The following is a 14,170-nucleotide window of genomic DNA, read 5'->3' on the forward strand; positions in this document are numbered from 1 at the left end:
AAGGGATGAGGGAAGGAGGGTGACTAATAGGAAAAGAGGGAAGAAAAAGTGCTCCTATTACGTTCATGTCCAAATTCCCTGAAGTTACTTCTGTTGTTATTCCCCTTTATCAATTAAGACAAGCACAGTACTCTTGCCTGGAAAATCCCATGGATGGAGGAGCCTGGTGGGCTGCAGTCCATGGGGTCGCTAAGAGTCAAACACGACTGAGCGACTTTTCTTTCACTTTTCACTTTCATGCATTGGAGAAGGAAATGGCAACCCACTCCAGTGTTCTTGCCTGGAGAATCCCAAGGACGGGGCAGCCTGGTGGGCTGCCATCTATGGGGTCGCACACAGTCGGACACGACTGAAGCGACTTAGAAGCAGCAGCAGCAGTGAGGTAACTGCTTAAGTGACTCCAACATGTTTCACGTATCATTAGGGCAACAGTAGTCAGTTTTTAGAAGTTGGAGCTCAAGTTGCTAAATCCTTTGCTTTTGATGGATGATGAAATGGTCACTAAACTCATGCAAGACATATAAAGAAGGTGTCATTGTTTCAAAAGCTCTAGCTCTGCTTTGCATGCACAATCTGTTAATCAATCAACCCTCTCGTCAGTTAATTAGAGTTTTAAGTGGGTTAAAAAGTCATTCTTAAAAAAAATACAACCTATTCCTGGGTGGTGTATATACCCGTCATGCACATCAATATATTAATTATTTTACTTGTGTGACTTTCCTCCTAATGGCTATCTGAGCGAGAAGTGTGTCATCTTTCTTTTTTCCCTTTGGAAAAGAAAGAGAGGCAGTTGTGAAGCCAGGGCACTTGGCAGGGAACTCTGAGGAAAGCAGGCAGCAGAGAATATCATGGCTTCTGGAGGGCAGAAAGAGGAAAGATGTTAATTGTCAAGAAGATGTTAAAGACTCTTTTGCCTCTTTGAACTTTCCTAGGGTCTTTTTGGAGACAACCCTCATAAGTCTGATCACCACTGAAAACCCTGCATGCGATGCCAGTGCAGAGAATGAGTTCGTCTCCTTCTGATTTATCTTTCTCACCCTCACTGGGTGGACTCTTGAAACAAATGGGCATTGTGCTTACAGACAGTTGATCCACAGGCTAAACTGAGGGCTCCTCCCTATCCTATGGTTTCAGACCCATGTGGCACTCCATGGTGGACACCAGAATGACTAACCCCAGTGAAGAAAGCCATAGAGAGGTGGGGTGCGGTATCTGGTATGCAGACACTAAGGAAGCAGGCCTTGATTTTAAACACACTCTGAAACCTGTCAATTGTGTTCTCTTCTTTGCCTGCATCCCCAGGAAACTCAGTCCAAACTCATAAGTTCAAGAATTCCTGACATGTATTTCTGCATACTAACTTTATCCTTATCTATCTTATTATTCCACTTTTATTTTCCTTTTGCCCTCTCTGTTTGTTCTTAGTTTGATATATTGTGCATTTGTATAAAGTTGACTCAATTCCTTTGGGGAGTAAGGTGGGGGAAATAAATAAGGCCTCTTCAGATTGTCTTTTAATAGCCAGAGTGCACAACATTACTTGGCAAGAAGAGTTAGAGCTGTTTGGTGTCCTTTGTCAAATGAGTTATTGAGCAAGGCATGAGTCTTGCTTTTACGTAGGAAAACAGTTTTTCCTGTGCCCATCTCAAAGCCAAGTCTTTTTCTTCTTTTTGATTCCTTCCTATTGAGACCCAATTGCTTACTAGCCTTTCTTAAAAAAAAAAAAATCTTACTTAATATCTCTCTCCAAGCTTATAAAGGGTCAACTAGATTTTCTCTAACTTAATGGAAGTTGAAATTAGAGAAAAATTTTAAAATTTGCAGAAGCATTGTCCTTCAGTTTAAAACAATGAAGGCTTTGTTCTAAAAGTGATTCAGTTTAAAAGTGGGCTTATCTGGTAGGTTGTGGAATTCCCACTGTCTCTGGCTCAAACAATTGGCACAGATAACTCCCATGATTGGTTTTTAGGTACAATTATCTTCATAATGTTCTTATTAAAATATTTCTGGCCCACCACTAACAAACATATATCTATCATCTTAACTATGTTCAAGATACTATTCGCAGCACCCAGGGGATTGCCTCTGGTGAAGGAAATAGCAACCCACTCCAGTGTTCTTGCCTAGGAAATCCCATGGACAGAGGAGCCACGTGGGACAGTCCATGGGGTCCCTAAGGGTCCAACATGACTTGGTGATGAACCAAGGGATTGCAGAGATAAATAACCCCACTTCTTGCCCTCTGAGACCCTATGACATGGGGGCTGGGAGATAGTATGTGTGGGGAAATAGAAAGATAAGTAAATCCATATATTGCTAGACAAAATGAGAGCAGTGCCATGATGAACATGCATTGTGAATGCAGGAGAGGGTCTGGTTTGGCAAGCAAGATGGGCGCTGACTTCATGGAAGATGGAAGGGGGTTGTGTGGAACAGTGAGCAAGAAACAGTGAGGCCCACTGAGGCCCACCATATGGATCCTGGAACTCAGGCTCAAGGCTTTTGTCCTCAATTTTACAGTAAGGGGGATGGGATGTGGGTACTAAAGAATTTAAAACTGGAGAATATGAGAGCAAGGACATTTTAATCTCATTTTATTTAGATACCACATACCTCCAGATTAGATTCTGTGGTGGCTTAGGACAAAAACATAAAACTATTTTTAAAAAAGAAGTGGAATGAAAAGCACAAGTCCCAACTCACACTCCAGCAAACTGGTAACGAGCCAGCCTGCTCTTGACCTACCATGGCCTTGTTTGGATTCAACAAATTACCTTCGTAACTTGAATCATGGAGAGAAGTAACCAGAAGTCAGACGACACATATGGGAGGGCAGTTCCCCGTAGCTCAACATCCTGACATTTTAACTTGTCTGCTCTCATTTCAGCTGCCTGGGTTCACCTCCAGGAAGAGTGCAGACGCTGTAATGGTATTGTTACACAGCAAGCTTCCTTTGACTTTACCAAATTTTCCCCCTAACTTGCAACTTTCCTGACACGACTGAATTCCCTATCAGGAAGGGCCCTCTAATTAAATTGCTTCCTTCACTGCTCCAGCCCCCAAAGCTAGGGAAACAATATGTTTCTAATTTCTCTTTGGGGTTCTTATTCTCAAGTCAACCCTTCTGCTCTAGTCATATTATTGATGTGGCATTTTATGTCCCCAAAATACCTCGTGGCCTTTCTAGAAAATAATACCTCTATTAACAAAAAGGATGGTTCCAATGGCATTTCCTTGGCAGACATTTTATTAGTAGAGGGAAAAATGAAACTGGGGGAGAAGGGGAGGTAAGGTATACGAAATAAGGCCAGGAAGGTTAGTAGCAAGAAATCATTAAATATGACCAAAAATGCTGTCACTTATATAAGAATGTATGTGTCTAGGAGTCTCGGGTCGGAGAAGGACATGGCAACCCACTCTAGTGTTCTTGCCTGGAGAATCCCAGGGACAGAGAAGCCTGGTGGGCTGCCGTCTATGGGGTCGCAGAGAGTTGGACACGACTGAAGCAACTTAGCAGTAGCAGCAGGCAAGACAGGCAAGCAGGTTAAAGCAGGCAAGACATGGACAGATGGAGAAGATGGGAAGGAGGTGGGGCTGTCTTTAGGGAGGGAGTGAACATGAGAGGCTGGCAAAGAGGCCCAGGTTCCCCGTCTCATTGACTCTCTTGGGCCCAGGCCCCATCCTGCTGGACCTCCCAGGCTGGAGGAAGCAGAAGACTCTCAGGCTCTGGCTCACTATCCAGGGTTCCTTAAAGGCCAACCTATCACCACCAGGCCTGAGACAATTCCAGGAGCACCTACTGACCTAGGACCATTGCCCTGAGAATGAATGGACATCTCCTCCCCTATCTACAGAGACCTGAAATCCTGTTAGAGAGAGAGACAGCCTTTCATTCCAGTTAATGGCAGAAGTCTTGAAATGAAAGATTGGCAGGGTAACACTTTCTATGAAAAGACTGATTACCTTAACCTTCACTATAGCCAAAAGCAGTTACAGGGAACTGGACATTGATCAGAGGTGAGCTGAGAAGGAGAAGGAGAAGGAGAGAGAAAGAGAAAGAGAGAGAGAGAGAGAGAGAAGCTTATTAAGTGGAGACTCTGTGATGGAAGATGGACCTGGAAGGCATCTTGACTTTGGGGAGTCATCCTGTTACCCTCAGCGGGCCCAAGACAACATATGCTGTGCCCGGGGTTGGCCTAGGGGAGAAGTACAGGGTCACACAAACTTTCTCTTCTTGAATATATAAATTCACCCACTTGTTGCAGATATCAATGTTTCCAGTAGGTCCTTCATCCTCTTCAGTCATCTGATGGCTGACTGCACAGTGACAGCATACGTGACTGTGCTGGTCCAGGTACCACAGCCCCAGGGCCCCACCAGCTCATCTCTTCACTTTGGTTTTGCCATAGAAGAAGCAAGTGAGCTTGGCCTGCAGGTTGATTTCAAATTTCTTCATCATTTTCCTGACAGAGGCACCATAACCAGTTCCCTGTTTGCAGATGACATGAAATTTCTGGGTGCATTCAGCCCTGCCTCCACAAGCTGCCCCCTAGCCCAGAGAGGAAACAACCCCCTTTATTGTAATGTCAGCCGATAAATGTATAGATTGACTTCATCTCCAGGAGGTTTGATAACTGAGGCGACATAATCTCTGGGTTTCCCTGGTGGCTCAGCCAGTAAAGAATCTGCCTGCAATACAGGAGACCCAAGTTCAATCCCTGGGTTGGGAAAATCGCTTGGAGAAGAAGAATCCCATGGACAGAAGACCCTGGCATTCCATGCAGTCACAAAGAGTCAGACGTGGCTGAGCAACAAACATAAACTCTTTGTTCCTAGGAATTCCGCTTTTTAAGATATTCCCCTTTTTTTCCTGGCCCCACTGTGCCTCCTGACCAGGAACTGAACCCAGGCCACAACAGTAAAAGCACCGAGTCCTAACACTTAGACCACCAGGGAAGTTCCCCAAATTGCTATTTTTAAAAATGACTTGTTGGTCAAATCACAGAATGGTATTTCAGTCACTGAAACATTGATAAACAGACTCAGAAAAAGCAGAAACTGGGCACAGGCCCGGATCCAGCGCTGCATGGGGAAGGGGCAGGGTCTGGGTGAGAATTCTCAGGGAGGAATCCTACCACTCCTGCTTCATTAGCGAAGGACACTTCTGTCCTCTACACACTAGGATCCTCCCTCAGAAAAGAGCTGTTTGCTTTACAGAAAATCTCATCGACTGCCAGCACATCCTCTGAGGCGGGTATCCTCCTCCTGGTTAGGCAGCGGTCAAGGCCCTGCCCCAAGCCACACCACTAAGAACAAAGCTGAGGCTGAGGCGGGCCTTTGAGACTGTGGAATCACGGTGCACACCATGGGGACTGCCCCCGTTTGTGCCAGGAGCTGAAGAAGCAGCATGCTGTCTTGGGGTGGGGGGGATGTCTACCCCTGTACCCCACATCCAGGATGCTAAAGGTACATGCAGAGAAAGGGTCAAGCTTGCTTCTGGAACACCTTTTTGCCCCCCATTCCAAGCCAGGAGAGCTGCCAGGGCCCCAGTGTGGCCCCCAATTTGCTGCTGCGGGAGGCAGCTTGGCCAGGGCCCTGAGGAGAGGGTGGCAGTGATCCAGGGGGGTCTGTGATGACAGAGAGTGGCAAGGGGAGCCCAGATCCACAGGAAGGGGCCACAGGTCTACAAATAGGCTGAGAAAGAACACACCATGAATTCATAGGCAACTGAGACCAGTAAAACACCAAACCAGCCTGACCACAGTTTAGGGGTCACAGAGAGTATACACACATACGGACCAGCACAAGGCCAGGGGCCCATCTCCTTCCCAACTGTCATGAGATCTTAAAAGGACTCTGCTGCCACCCATCCTTCTAAGAGAGGAGCAGAGAACGGGGATGGGATGGGAGCTTGAAAGATTGAGCAAAATGGAGACAGACATCGCCCTAAAGAGAGTGTAGTAATCATTGCATCAAAGTCTAAACTGATTAGACTCAATCTGGCTTCTCTTCACCACCATCCAGTGGGTAGGGGCCTCACCAGGACCACGACAGATATCAAGTTGCACTCGTGAGCTCCGTGAGCCCATCAGAAGTCCTGCTGCTCACTGCAGTCATGCCCTGGCACTGCCTAGGCTACACTTGGCAACCTCGTCTCGTTTATTCCCCACAAAGTACGTCATGTGCCTCTCCTAGGGGAGACCTGGTGCCCACCTGGGATTCTGTGTGTGGGCTGTCAGGCCTTCCCTGGCACCAGGGCCCTGCCGGCTTCAGGATCAGGGTGGATGCAGGGCTCTCTCAGGGTCCTAATGCTCCCCTCTTATCAAGTTATATTTTTAACACATCTTGAGCCACTAAGGCCCAGTGTGTCCCTCTCTACTCGCGTTTCCAGAGCATGAGGGTAGAGGGTGTAGAGAGCTCTGGGCTGCTAGGCAGGTAGTTGTAGGAGGCCCGAATCATCAAGAATTCCAGGCCTGGGGTGGTTCATCTATGCCAACCTTGCCACTTGAACACACCAGGAAACTGAGGCTGACCTCATCGTAAGGCCCAGACTGAGCCCCAGCGTGGGGCTCTCTGTCCTTGGCAGTCCTCCCATGGGGTCCAAAGAGGGCATGTGAGGAGGCCGCAGAGGAAGGACTAGTGGAGCTGAGCTGCTCACCTACTGTTTTCCTTCAGGCTAGCCTGGAGCATGAGATGCACTTATAGTTCTAGTTTATTCTTCTCGCCTTCCTAAAGAAAATTTTAAATGAACTCCACAGTGTTAATTAACCTTTCCCACTGTTTGGCGTCACCCTGGTCCCTGTGCTCTGTACTCCCCCAGCAACAAATCACACTGTTTGCCTATTGATTGGCTACAAATCAAACCTTTTACAGCCAATTAAATCATACCAGCACGACTGGTATGATCTTTGCAAAGTCAGCATTTTGGATGAGCAGGGTTGTTTCTTCTCCTCTACCAGTTTCAGAGATGGGTAGAATTCTCCGTGTGGGGAATGAGGATGTTGACTTTGGAGCCGAACAGTGTTTGAGGGTCCAAGCTAAATTTAGCTGGACCCTCCCGGTTGGTTGGTATTCCAGCAACTAAATGTGGGCTTGCCCAGCTGTATTCTAAGCTGAGACCCAATTTCCCTCTGTTTGGTTTTGTTGTATTCTATAGGACTTTGGTTTGGTTACCAAAAATATAAAGGGTTTTCTTGTGGGCTTTGAAGTAAGTTCAACCAGAGAGAGTGAGAACAAACCGTTTGGTACTGACGTGGGGTCGTGTGATCTGAAGGGACTTGTCTCGCTAGTATAAAACATTTTTTGACCCCCCTCCCAAGCTAATTGTCTGAGACTAGGCAAGAGGGAAGAGCGTGGTTGCTTATTTGCACATGCAGAAAGCTTACTATTTTTGTATGTCAACTATACCTCAACAAAACTGAAATTAAAAAAAGAAAGAAAACTTATTATCAAGAAGCTCTTCCAAAATTTTCAAAACCCTGTGCTTAAGTACTAAACCATATACACAATATGCTACCATCTGTGTAAGAAAATCAAAAATATACATTTGCATATGCAAATACGATTTCTGGAAGCAGTCACAAGGAACTGGCAATGCTAGTTGTGTCTGGAGAGAAAAGCTGGAGGACTATAGACCAGAAGGGTCACATTAGAGTTTTTTCCTGTGTGCACAGGTTACTTACAGTTTTTATGCTTAAAAATGTATTATTTGGCCAATGCATTCTGTATACATACATGTGACATCACTGCTTCGTGATTCCATTATTGCCAGAGCAGTTTGTAACATAGCACCTTCCAATTTGGAAACTCCGGGAAAGAGCAAGCAAAAAGCCACAACTGTTTGAGCAAGTATGTATGTGTGAGTTCATATGGTGCACACACACAGTGACATACATCATATTTTTTTTCACATAATTCCACAGTGTAGGTTTTAAAAACTGAGGATTGAATGAAAAGGCTGGAAACAAATATGCCCACATTGTTAATAGTAATTAATTCTGCATAATGGAAATACAGATCACAGCTATTTTCTTCTCTATATGTGTGGGCACCTAAAAAATATCAACCCAAAGTTTCTACTTAAACGTAAATTTTGACCCTGTGTTAAAAAGCAGTGTCTTAAGTACAGGAAGATGGTAAAGGAACTCCCATGACCACAGTCTCCAAGTGCTAACGTTCAGTCTCTTATAAGAAGCATTGGAATTTCACTTACTTGACATCATTCACAGATGACTCATACTTGTCCATGTCTTATCCTTAGATCTGTTCGTTTCTGTTCAACAAATGCTTATCAAATGAGTGTGATGGGCTGGGTGCTGCGGGATATGAACCACTGCCATTTCTCCCACCTTTAAAAAGAGAAAAGAAAGAAAACACCTTTCTGGACTCATCTTTCTCTGCAGCTCCGTGTCTCCTACTCTCCTTTGCAGCAAAATTCTCTCCATCAGTGGTTTACACTCTGATTCCTCTCTTCGAACTCTCTTTTGAACCTCCTTCAGTCAACCCCCCCCCCGCCCCACCCCCCTCCCACCACCACATTCTTGTCTGGTCACCTGTGACTTGACCCGGCGAAATCCAATGGATGTGTCTTAGTCCTCAATGCCCTTAGCCCTGTTGTAGCAGCTCCTCTCCCTGGAAACACTCTGGGACACAGCTCACTCCTGCTTTGCCTCCTCCCTTGCCAACCACTCATTCATGCTCCTTTGCTGGTCAGTCTTTTTCTCCCCAGCTGTAGAGTGTGAGGGGCTCCAGGGCTCAGGCTCCAGCCCCCTTTTCTCCCTGCACTTTCTCCTATGTGATCTCATCCATTCTCACAATCAAAGTGCAACTGATCTGCTGAGAACTCACCCGTGTATGTATTCATCCTGGGTCACTTCCCTGAACTCCAGTATCTCACAGCCAACCACCTACTGGAGATCTAAGCACTTGGGTATCTAAAGGCATCTCAAGATTAGCATGTCTAAAACTGAGCTCCTAAATTCCTACCCAAAACCACTCTCCTGAAGTCTGCCCCTCTCAGCAGCTCCATCCTGTTGCTTATGCCCCAAACCATGGTGCTATCCTTGCTTCTCTTTCTCTCATAGTTGGTTAGTTAGTTATTTAAGTCACTCAGTCGTGTCGGACTCTTTGTGACCCCATGGACTGCAGCATGCGAGGCTTCCCTGTCCTTCACTATCTCCCAGAGCTTGCTCAAACTCATGTGCATCGAGTCAGTGATGCCATCCAACCATCTCATCCTCTGTCGTGATCTCTCACATGCTGCATCAAATCCATGAGTATATTATGTTGACTGCACTTGCAAAATGCATCCAGGATCCAACCTCTTCTCATCTCCTCCACTGCCACCACTCTAGCCCAAAAGCCCAACACCTACTACTGCTATAACATCCTTAACGTTCTTCCAGCTTCTCCGTTCTCCTTTATCTGTCCATTATGAATACAAGAACAAGACCGGTTAGTTTAAAACACAAGTCAGATTATGTTCCTTACTCCTCTAATCAAACTTTAGGAGCTTCCCATGTCACTTAGAATAAAGGTCAGAGTTCCTCCAACAGTCTGCTGATGAGGCCTCATGTGGCCTGCGACCACCTCCTGCCTACCTCTTGTCATCTCCCTGAACTCCTCCGCCCCTGGCCCCCTTACTCATCCTGCCACATGCTACTCCTCTACACACAAGCGTGTTCCCACCTCGAGGCCTCTGCCCTCACTGTTCCCTCTACATGCAGCATGCTTCCAGGAGTCCGAGTTCCCAGGTACCTCCTTAAGGTCTTATGCCCAAATATAATGTCCTCAACAAGGCTTAGCTTGATGTACCCTGTCGAAAATGGCAACGCCCAGTGTTCCCTTTCCCCTTCCATGTTTTTCCTCTTTAATACAATAGGATACTCTCTATTTTACATATGTTTTTCACTATTAGCACTGTCTACCTCTCACCATAAAACATAGAGTACTCGAGGGCAGAGACATTTGAACATTTGTTACTCACTCTGTACCATCCGTTAGTGCCTGGTATGTGGTAGGTGTTCAGTAAATAATTGTGGAATGAGTGCTGTTGGCAAAAATATCTGGACTTGGTCTTGCAGGGACAAGTGGGCATCAGGATGAACCCAAAAGCCCATGTTCCCATTCTACATCTACATATTCAACTAATCACCCCTATTTAGAGGAGTTTTTTTTTTATCCCCATCTCTGATCTTCAAATACATATTCCCAGTGTCCAATTAATACATCTATGAGAAATTCAGAATGCACATATTCTGAGCTTATACTTCTTTTGTGTTTCTCATCTCAGAAATAATAGGTCAGTAGCTACCACCCGTCCAGCTATTCAGATAAGGAACAGTGCTAAACTACACTTGTGTAAACGTGTGTTGAGCACTTATCTTGGGGCCGCATCCAGCAGGCCACGCCCTCGTCACACAGGGCAGTGCACCTGGCCCTTTCCTTCAAGGAGCCAACTGTGGTGTAGTTGTCACTGTGATGAAAAAATGTGCAGGGTGCTATGGTTCATTTCTCCAAAGTAGAAATAGCTAGTTTCTATGATTACTAAAATAATATATGCTCATTATAAACAACTTGATGAAATAAATAAGTGAAATAAAAAATAAAAGTCATCTTGAATCTCACACTTGAGAGAGAACTGTTGTTTAACAGTTTGGTGTATATTCCTCCAGACATTTTTCTGTATGTATTTAAAGATAACTAACAGTAACTTCATATCATAAACTGAACATCATGCAATGTGATTTAGAGTTAACTCTTTTTAAACTCATAATCATCCCCTTGCTTGCTTGCATGCTAAGTCACTTCAGTCATGTCTGACTCTGTGCAACCCCATAGACGGCAGCCCACCAGGCTCCCCCGTCCCTGGGATTCTCCAGGCAAGAACACTGGAGTGGGTTGCCATTTCCTTCTCCAATGCATGAAAGTGAAAAGGGAAAGTGAAGTTGCTCAGTCGTGTCTGACTCTTCGTGACCCCATGGACTGCAGCCTACCAGGCTCCCCCATCCATGGGATTTTCCAGGCAAGAGTACTGGAGTGGGGTGCCATTGCCTTCTCCGAATTATCCCCCTGAGGTAGGTACTATTATTATTCCCATTTCATAGATAAGGAAACTGAGATTTAAAGAAGTTAAATAAGATCCCATTGGTTGTCAGATGTCTACAGTCAACCCAGACTGAGTGATGGCTATAGTAACAGCATCTTCGATAGCTCAGTGTCTGACACTAACAAAGGTTTGTTTCTTGCTTATGCTAATGAGCCCTGTCAACCACAGTTGGCTTGGCTCCCTGCTGTCTTCATCCCAGGACCCAGGCTGAAGCCAAAGGAGCACCTCTATGTGGTGCTTAGCTGATCACTGGAATACAGAGAAAAGAGAACACAGATGAAGCCAATGATGGCTCTTCAAGCATCTGCTCAGAAGACACACGTCTTGATTTTGCTCTCATTTCATTGGCCAAAGCAGGTCACAGGACCAGCCTGGTATCAATGAACAGATGAGAATAACCTTCCCCCAGGAAGGCTCAGAAAATATTTTTAACAATAACACAATCCACTGAAAGTACTAAGCTTAGATTTTAATCCAGTCTGCTCTAAGAGCTTAAATGTTCAACTACTATGCACATATATACATATATATATTATGTATATATATTTTTTAAACCCTAATTCTAAGTACATTGCTGAGTGACCTCTTTTTATGTAGTCTATATTGGACAGTTTGTGCTATTTCTTCATATAGACTCAGTTTTCTTTTTTGAAGGCTGCAGAGTTTCACATGCAGTATCCCCCATTCTGCATGCTGAAATCCGCCTCATTCCTCAGGTCCACTCAGAGGCCTCACCCCTGGAATGAATCATTGTTTCTTCACCTTTCTTGTTGCATTTTATTTACACTTTTGCCACATATGTGCCTTGTCCTACAGTTATTTGTATACACATCTGCTTCCTTCACTAGATTTTGAGTACCTCGAAGCAGGAATCGTGTCTATCTAGAGATGAAGATTTTTATCTCTCTGTGCCTGGGCGTGCTTGGAGGAGATGAGATAATGTCTGTGGATTTTGCAATATCATAGAATTATACTCTCTTTCATCTCCATCATTTCATTACCTATACTGATTCTCCTCTATCATTTAAATTTACTGATCTCTTCAGAATTCATGCAGAATTTGTTGGCTAAAGAGGTCTTCATATAGTTTGCCTTCTCGTACTTGTTAAAATTATAGCAGCAGTAACAACATTAGGGAAACAAAATGGCAAAGAGATATTAATACATCCTTGCTTACGCCTTAAAGGAAGAGTTTTGCAAGAGAAACACAAACCAAATATAATTGCTCAAAATTCATATCATCATCAAGATTTCCCCTCCTCGCTCTACAGTTACTAATGAAGGACAGTTCATCTTGAAGAAGAGAGCTGTTGGAACAATGCTGGGGTGGAAGCCTGGAATAACACTCAAGTGCTGGGAGCACTTGCTCATTATCTTAGAGAGGGCCTTGCCACAAGTACTCAAACATGCAGAATACTGTTGGGGTTGAAAAGCTCCCTTTCTTGTGCCCAGAATGTTTATTTTTCAAGAGTGGCAAGTTAAAACGGATCCCTAATCTGCATTGCAACTCTGGAGCACCAGACTTGGAAGGAAAGCCCTTCCCTGACACAAAGGGCACGGCCATCTGGAAGAAAGGCCACCCTCTTAAGCAGATCAGCTGCAGGTCCCATAGCACTGGGTGGATTTGCCCGGAAACAGGCATCTCGCCATTATTAACTTACCCCCTTATTAGCAGTAATCAGTGTGTCCTCGCCATCTAATTCTTACTGAGCACCTATGTAAGTGGCATGGCATGGCCTCTCCCTGAGAGACCCTAAGGGAAAATGCTGCAAGCCTCTTGTCCACCGGAGGTGCTTTGGAAAAGCAGGAGTGAGCAGGGCTTAGAACAACCAAAAGTGAAAAATATTTTTTAGCTGCGTGATGTGTGCACAGGTAGATTGTTAAGTCCTGGCTGACGAGAGGTGCTCTCATGAGCCTCACCCTCCTTCCTTATGGCCTGTCCCTCTGCCGGAGTCCCCCAGGGGCTTGGCCAGATTTCCGCTCTCACCCTGAAGTCTGAGGAGGCTCCTGCTGCAGGGGGGGTTGCGGGGGATTGCAACTGGAGTGTGAAACCAGCTCCCTGCCAGGCCCCAGGGGCCGTTATCACCACTCACCACGCCGCTTCCGTCATGTATCCTGTGCCAGCGCTGTGTCAGGCCCATCTTACATTTTTCAAAATGCCTTCAGCATCATTTCCTGAGCCTGAACATTTTGCTCGTGCTGCAAAACGGCGTCTAAGCTGAGAACCATTTTTGCAAGTTTCACGCGGGGTTATTGGGACCACAGACTTCCAGAGGCGAGAACAAACGCTTTTCTCTTATCAGCGGGTGTGAGTCGGACCAGCTTTCCGGTAAAACAACCCCAGCAATGCGCAAACCAGAGCCGGTTCGTGCATGTTTATCTAAGTAGAAAGCTGCTCTTCCAGTTGAAAAAAAATCATGTAAGAATTAAGCTCTCCCCATCTCATTTACTGTCAACTTATTTTCTTAGCCGTTCCTCCTTTCTCGAGGCTGAGAGGAAGCAGCTTGGAGGCGAGGAGTTTGGCTCAGGGCACAGGTAGTGGGTGTGTTCCTCTCTGCTTAGCCTCAGCCCGGCTCTCTGTAAATAATGCAGCCTGACAAGATTCCTCCTCTCCTTTAGCCTTGCTCCTAACCCTTTCAGTTCTGCTTGCTGACATCATCCTGGATGGATTTAAATAGCTAACTGTGCCACATTCTCCTGGATACAGACCGCCCGATTGGCCACCTCCTCAGCTGGCCTCTACCTACTGAAAGGCAGAAGGTAGAGTTCTGGGGCCAATGGCTGCCGGAGCTTAACTGCTGCTGGAGTCCAATGGGTTTTCTGTCACTAAGAGGGGGAGAAAAGTGGAAGCACCAGAGGTCTGTCCTGTGCACGGCAACACTTTCATGCCCAGGCAATGAACTGTGTTCTGCTAATCTTACTGCATCCTGGGCATAAAGGGAAAAGAGTGTGTACATCTGTGGTTCCCTCCTGTTGAACTGAAAGCAGATTATAAAATCAGACTCGGTGGCTAACTGATGGAATAATTTCAGTTCAAAAAAAAACAGAAAGAAAGAAAAGATG

General features: G+C 45.5%; 1 protein-coding gene across 1 annotated transcript in view; it reads right to left on the bottom strand.

Annotated features, from left to right (window-relative positions):
• The window catches only part of ARMC2 (armadillo repeat containing 2), a 160,081-nt gene extending 146,440 nt beyond the window's left edge, over positions 1-13,641 (bottom strand). The window contains exons 1-2 of the mRNA XM_013966445.2: positions 13,201-13,641; positions 8,213-8,348 (exon numbers count right to left, since the gene is read on the bottom strand). The gene's annotated coding sequence lies outside the window, so the exon portion shown is untranslated. The remainder of the gene's footprint in view (positions 1-8,212; positions 8,349-13,200) is intronic.

The sequence above is a fragment of the Capra hircus genome, chromosome 9 (genome assembly GCF_001704415.2).
Source record: "Capra hircus breed San Clemente chromosome 9, ASM170441v1, whole genome shotgun sequence".
Lineage (NCBI taxonomy): Eukaryota > Metazoa > Chordata > Mammalia > Artiodactyla > Bovidae > Capra > Capra hircus.